This window comes from Symsagittifera roscoffensis, chromosome 8, assembly GCF_963678635.1.
Source record: "Symsagittifera roscoffensis chromosome 8, txSymRosc1.1, whole genome shotgun sequence".
NCBI lineage: Eukaryota > Metazoa > Xenacoelomorpha > Acoela > Convolutidae > Symsagittifera > Symsagittifera roscoffensis.
In genome coordinates this window covers 51,672,014-51,679,378 of record NC_087069.1, presented here as the reverse complement: position 1 = coordinate 51,679,378, position 7,365 = coordinate 51,672,014, and the positions used below count along the sequence as shown (strand labels likewise).

The following is a 7,365-nucleotide window of genomic DNA, read 5'->3' as shown; positions in this document are numbered from 1 at the left end:
TTAGAAGGAATTTGAATTAAATTTAGCTTTTTAGAAAAAATTTTTTTTTGGTACCTAAACTCAAAAACTTCACAATACTTTTAAGTTCCTCCTCAAAATGTGAAATTTTAGAGCAAAAAAGTTACTAATAAAAGTCTTTTATGTCTTTCTGCGTGTAGAATTAGCAGATCAATAGAAGAGGAGTCGTGATTCCCGAGATATGATCAAAATGTGTTCCAAGTTTTTCACATTTTCCAATTGTTTCATCGGAAACAAAGGACTGAATCACCAGGAAACTAATTAAGAACTAAATTGGAGACCTCTAAAGACTGATACATGTCGGACTCTGTTGTGTGATTCTCACTTAATACATGAGCAAACAATGAAAACTCGAATAGATGTTCGCGTGAGTTAATTAAAAAAGAAGAAGTTTTTAATGATGTATACGTAAAGACTTTCTAAATGCATATAGACAGAAAAAAGTAAAACCAAGCAGCAAAACCATAAAACGTAGTTAAAACACGAGAAAGTACTTTTTAGGCGTTGCTTTTGGTTGTCGAGTTTGGCTTTTTATTGGAACTAGTCACAACTAAAAAGTATGTTTTTATAACTACGTTATAGACAAAAATGACGATTAATTCAAAAGAAAATAATGATTAATCATTAATCATCCTACCAAGTTGAAAACGCTACGTTTAATCACTCAGCTTCGAATCAAGAAAGTAGTGTGCGGTTATGTTTTTGCTGTAATCATCATTATTCAGTAGCAACTAGTCAGCAAAATTCGGCTCTCAAAATATAATTTTTGTTCATTTCTTTTTATCATTCATTCTTGACCAATATTTTTCTAATTCTTGACGAGAAAAAATCTTATCTGCTACAACCCTTGAAGCTTTTCCAGGTAGTTTTTATTAGTTTGAAAACTAGGTCAGAAATCCAAAAACGTTCTGTCAGGGAAAAAACAGCTAAATAAAGGACAACAATGCAAGCTTGGGATTTTTTCATAACACAGCGCTCAATAAATTACCTCCATTCAACAACTATGCACGGATGTTTTTCGTCTGTAGACCTGTAGGCAAAAGAAAAAATGGTGGCATTTGATTCCAACTGTTCTGAAACATTAACTTCTGCGTTATTTTAAAGTTGCGAAATATTGCATTTTTTAACACTTGTGTAAAAGTACGAACCTTCTTTTTTTCCCCAGCTAAGTCGCAAATAAAAGTTCTGTTTCTGGTCGTACTGTGTACCGTAGGCTGATGTAGCAGTACAATGTCACGTTTGCTTTAAGATTTAGTTACTAAAAAGTTAACACTTTTGAGAAAGGTGATTGCACTTTTCTTTCATCGAATGAACCGAAAAAAAAAATCGTTTCGAACAGCAGTACAACGATAAAATCCTCGATTCCAGAAAACTTTTTCCAACTCATTGAATCTCGCAATTTTATAAAATATAAATTTTATATAAAATTTGGATATAATTTTTCCAAGTTTTTATATGCTAAATTGTGTTTTTTTTTTGTCTTTGCTGTCCCTTTTACGGCATCGAATTGGCAATGTATTAGAATTCGTTGTTGATGGCTATAGTTTCTGGGGAATTTTAGCTTCCGTGGCGTCATGGTTAGTGCATGAGACTCAAAATGGCCTGGCCGCAGTATTGAATCCTTCACATAGCCAATTTTTGCTAATTCGAGGCTTTTTTTCTACTTTTTCTTATTTCACTAGATAGAGCTGCGTTTTGGCCGTGTTCTCGTAAGTGTTTGCAAAGCGCAGCTCCTCCTCTGTGTCTAAAACTGAGTTGGCTGTTGCTCTCAAAGATGCTTGATAGTAATTTGTGATAGCGAAACCTTTGCTAGCTAAGTGCATAATTAATTACTGCTGCGTTTTTTTTCTGCAAAATGAGGGCACGAGAAAATTTCCGGTAAAAACAATTTTCCTTTTCACCTGTGTTTTTTTTCACTTGTTCCAGGTTGAACGAAAAGCAAATGGAAATTTATAAATCTCACTTTTCAAACATAAGTTAAAATTCCAAATAAGTTTCAAGGAAACCATAGAGGACACCACCAACAAAAAATACTTTTATTAGATCAACGAGCCAAAAAACGACTAGCATAAAGTTCGACATGCAAAATTATTTCACAAATCAAACTTGTTTTGACTAGTTTGAAAAAAAAAAACACAAAACTCAAGTTAGAATAGAACAGAATGAATCTTAACTTTGCAACTAAAGGTTTTTTTACTGCTTTTAAGAGAATAATTGACCTAACTTTAGTTTTGATGCAAATTGATCTGATTTCGTCTCGAAAATTTCAGGTAAAATGAATACTTAAGAAGATACGTTGTTTTTGATATTTTTGATTGTTTTGAAATATATTAAATCAAAATAAATCTTTCTAAGAATAGTAACTTCTGGATCCAATATCCCTCAATTACAAAATTTTCCTCAGATCGGCAAACAATGAAAAAACGCCAAATTTGCCATCTGTTTGTGATGCTATTTATGAATGAAGTTTTCGGACTTTTCTGCTAATAACGCTAAAACTTCAAATTTAATAATTAGATGTTTTCAAATTACTGCTGCTAGTATTAATTTGTTTTTTATTTTCGAAACTTTATGTTTGATGAGTTGTATGCTAAACAACCCTAATGATAGTCGAGTGGTTGCCGATTGGTCCAAAATACTTTTTAAAGGATATAGAGAGATAAAGAAAAAATTGTGTTCAAAGTTTTTCAATATTCAGGAATTAAAAATTGACGATGCCGATTTCACCTGATCAAAAAGAATTGTTCATCAAACTGTGCAGCGGCCAAATGTTCGGTGTCAATTTATTGTTTTTTTGTAACCTACACTATTGTCATTCGCGGACCTATATTCTTATGCTCATCGCGTCTTATTCGCGATGTATTTCAATAACGTTGATTGCTCTATATTCTTTATGGATCGCTTGGGATTCCGGTATGAAAAATGCCTATGGATACTTGGACTTTTGTGGCTATATTTCACTTGCCTATTGGCTGCTGGAACTTTCTCTGTCATGCATTTTCTTCGTGACTAGAAAGAAAAGTAAGTATCCGGGTAGTTCTGCAGATTTAATCTGCAACCAAAACATAAAACTTCCAAGCATTTTCTAAACAATTTCCAAACAAGTACAACTACAACCTGATATTGATTTTGATCACTTGGGTACGAAAAACATATCAGGACATAACTGCAGATTAAATTTTATCAACAAGTAAGTCAAAAAACTTCCAAGCACTTTCAAAACAAGTACAACTAACTATAACCTGATATTGTCTTTGTCAGTTTCAGCTGGGTAAAATCTATAAAAAAAATCGTCCATAGTTTTTTCGTAAATTAAACTGATTTCGGATGTGAACCGGTTGTTTGGCAATTTGGAGACTAAAAAAATAACTTTTTTTTTGACAATTAACACTGGCACCTGCCAGCTTTGATTGGGAAAATGTTTGCTTAATTTTTTGTTGTTATCAAAAGAACTTCAAAGAATTCTATTGTTTTGCTCTTCAGTTCTTTAAAATGTTTATTTCAAGTTTTTTACTATCCCAAATATTGAAATTTAAAGAGCAAGATCTACGCATATCTGTGCTAACTTTATTATTACCCTTGTGATAAGCAGTTAAGAGTTACTGTGTTTACAGTTAATGTCTTACTGAATCTACTAATAAACAAATCCTACAGCTGTGAAATTGTTGTTTTTATGGGCTTGATTGCTTTTGTCCCAATTTTTGTCGGTTCGTTTGTCAGGTTTTTTTTTGAAAATCTCTTCAAATAGCTGTTTGTTTTCAATTCTAGGAACGTAACACGCTCCAAGACTTTTCAATTCGCGTTTGTCAATACGCTTTTATAAAGATGCTAAAATTTTCATTTTGAAAAAAAAATTGAAGCACCTTTTGTTTGTAGTTCATTTGTGTTCAGTTTTTTTTTTCGAATGCCTTGTTTGATTTTTTGTTGTGATCGTGTTCAGTCAGTCGTAAAAATCTTACTTTCAAATTTTTGTTTGAGCACTTTCTTTTTAAATTAACTCAAGGTGACGGCACAACGTATTGTTTGAATGTCTAAAACTTTTCTAAATTAGTCCAAAACAAAATTTACAATGTAAATTTCCATACATACATCCGACAGAAATGTTTTGTCTACAAAATTATTTGGCAGGATATCGACGAGCTTTTTTGTCTACGAAGATATTTGTCTACGACCATGTTTGTCTACCTTTGTCACAAAGGTATTTCTCGCACGATAATTAGGAATGTGGTTGTTTTTGGTGGAAGTATTTTGAAGGCAAAGAAGTTGAAGGTAATTGATTCACTAACGGGTTTCTTATTTTTTTTGTGCTTTTCTTTCGTGTGGTTCGGCTACGTTACCGTTGCGTATTAGCTTCATATTTGACAAGATTGATGTTATTCAGTTGATTTCATAGGCTTTCAATTTTTTTTTTTGCTATTTCATTTTAGTTTTTTTTTTTCGAAATTTTTGTTTTCAAGTGCCTTTTGATACGCCCTGTTGTTCTTCATGAACATGCAATTTGTTAAGTATCTAAAGTTTTTATTGAAGTTTCGTCGTGGATTTTGGGTTTAGAAACCTTTCGATCATGATTTTTGGTTCAAAGCTGCTTTTTTTGTATACTTTTACATTTATTAATTTTAAAAAAAAAACTGAAGTTTGTGTAGCATGCAACCTCTATGTTTGCAATTGAGTTCTCGATGAATTGCAAAAATCTTGCACGGTTTTCAGCCAACGATTTCTAAATACTTCGGTGATATGGTTCTTTTTCGTACGAACTATGCTTGTAGTTTGGTATCGCCAGTGGTACGAAGCTCCGTTTCGCATCTGTTTAATATTTTCCTCCATGCAAGGCACAAGTAATGCCGATATAACGAGAGAAATAGTAAGAATGTCGCGTAATAGTTGCCGGTCAGGAAACTGTTAAGCAAATCGATTATGAGACTTTTTTGTCTTCCAATTATCTAACTACATATGTAAAATTCATCCCATGCAATTTTTTTATTCATTTTTTTTTTGGTTTTTGAACGGCTAATTTTTTGTTATTTGTTTGGAAATTCTTTTTTACACCAAATCATAATGTTTCTTTTGCAGCACTGATCTCCAAATTTTTTAGATTCATCATGTGAACATTTTTCCGGACTCAGGTGAACAATTTTCTTTTAGTTTATTTTAAACTACAGTGTCAGTCTTTATTTTTTTTTGGTTTACGCATGTCTTTTAAGCATACATTGATGAGTTGTTAGCTTATTGGAATGAAAGTTTTTGATTTAGTTGGTAAAAAAAATGATATTTCATTTTTGTAGAAAAGTTTTGAGTCATTGATTTTAGCAGAAATCTTAACGGAATTTTTTTGGTCAAAAAAAGAAACTGCAAATGTATGTACTGTTTTTTTTTGCAGATCAGTTGGCTTACGCAGAGGCGGCTTCTGAGAGTGAATCGAATTCTTCGAAAATACTGGTTGATGGGAAAGTACAGCCTCATAAGAAAATAACGGATTCAGAGAACGAAAAAGATTCTGAGAAAATAACGAATTCAAATATCGAGCTCGAGTCTGAGAAAATAACGGATTCTAATATCGAACCCGAGTCTAAAAAAAAACGAATTCTGTGAAAAAAACAGAAACTGTGAAACTAAGAAGATCAATAGCGAAGAAAACAGCAGAAAATTTCTGGTTCAGTTTTTTAGTTCGCATAGTTGGATTCTTGCAAATTTATGCGGCCATGAACGATGGTCGGTTTTTCATCGCAAATGCTCTCCTAAGCTTCGGGACCTTCGCCGATTTTTTATTTCCGCTTTGGGTACATATCGAACAACAACAGTGTTGGGTCGACGACCACTTAATCCAAGATTCAAAAGTAGGAAGTGGTAAGAAAATTGAGTTGTCTTGTAGAAAAAACTTAGATATCCAGTTTCAACTAATGGTAGAATTTGTAAATGGAAAACTTTTTCATTATTTATGGGCTTCAAAAACATAATTTTTTGAACTGCTTTAACCTGTGTTCAAAAAATTTTTAAATATGCACAATTAGGTTATTCGCGTGTTACTCAAATCAATAATGTGTAGTAACAATTCTACTTTGCAATTCTTTGGACACAGTTATTTTCAACGTTTTTTTTTGAATAATTAACAATCTATTTTTAAGTTTTAGAAATACCAATGTTTGAACATTACAATTATTAATTGATCAATAATTTGGAGTAATCATTTTTTTGGGTAAAGGGAAGACCAATTTAGGGTAATTTGAACAATTTCCCACGTAATTGACCCATAAAACAATCATCGACTACATTTACATGAGACATTTATGCAATAAAGCCGCGAAGATGGAAAATGCTGAATTTTTTTGGCAATTAATGCCTTTAGACAAGTGTCTTCTAATTTGGTGAAGGGGGAATCTCAAAATTCTCATTTGGTCCGCTATTTAGCTGTTCCAATAAATGTCTGTTTAGATAGAATAGCAGATAAAATGTTGAAACTCTTGTTCGTTTCTGCTATTGACGTCACCCGAATTCTTCCAACTCTTGTAATCTTGTGTTCTTGGTTATTGGAGCCACTCATTTGGACATCTGATGATCAATTGCTTCTAGGAGGAGTCTTTCAACTCATTTTGAATTGTCCGAAACTTATCGGGGGTTTCATTTTAATGTCCCAATGCATAGACAAAATATAATAATGAAAAGAAAACAGCAAACTAGTGGTATGGATGAAACCTTCATTTGTTTCAAAATTTAAATCAATTGTATAAATTTTCATGATTTGTAATCCAAACTTAACACATAAGCTTTTGGAACTAACTGGACTAACTGCTATTACTAGAAATAATGCACAACAATAAATATCAGAAGAGTTTCAGAAAAGTTTTCTACCTAGAAAGAAACTTGAAAAAATTGCCAAACATTTTGAGTGAACTGCATAAAATGAAATTTTGACGTTTAACTCATGAATTGAAATTTTAATTGGAAAGTTTTCATTGTTACCAGGTTTTTTATTACGAGATTTGGCACTTTCCAGATGATATGCTCGGTCCGTCCCAACTTCTATTAGAGTGATACTTGATCTTTTTTTGAGTTTTTTCAAAAGCAAGACAACAAAAACAATATGATATTTTCAGCCATCAACGCTTTTTGAAACTTTTTGATGCATTTTCTGAAAATATCTAAATATTTAAGATTAGTCGATTAAGATTTTTGACAAGTTTTTATCATAAGAGGACAAAAATCGGTTCAAATGAAAACAGCGCTATTTTCGCTAATAAACTGATTTCGTTTAACGGTAGTAATAAGTATTCTTTATTCTCTATTTTGCTTTTGATGTCTTTTTTGAGTAAACAGAGAGTTTTTTTCATAGCGCTTTCGATGTTTCAATGT

The 7,365-nt window shown here is 32.1% G+C and overlaps 1 long non-coding RNA gene across 1 annotated transcript; it reads left to right on the top strand.

Annotated features, from left to right (window-relative positions):
• Nucleotides 1-720: 720 nt before the first annotated feature.
• On the top strand, nucleotides 721-6,690 carry LOC134853363 (uncharacterized). Its single transcript, XR_010164354.1, has 3 exons — nucleotides 721-880; nucleotides 5,396-5,862; nucleotides 6,448-6,690. It is a non-coding gene; the product is annotated as an uncharacterized LOC134853363 (long non-coding RNA).
• Nucleotides 6,691-7,365: the final 675 nt, after the last annotated feature.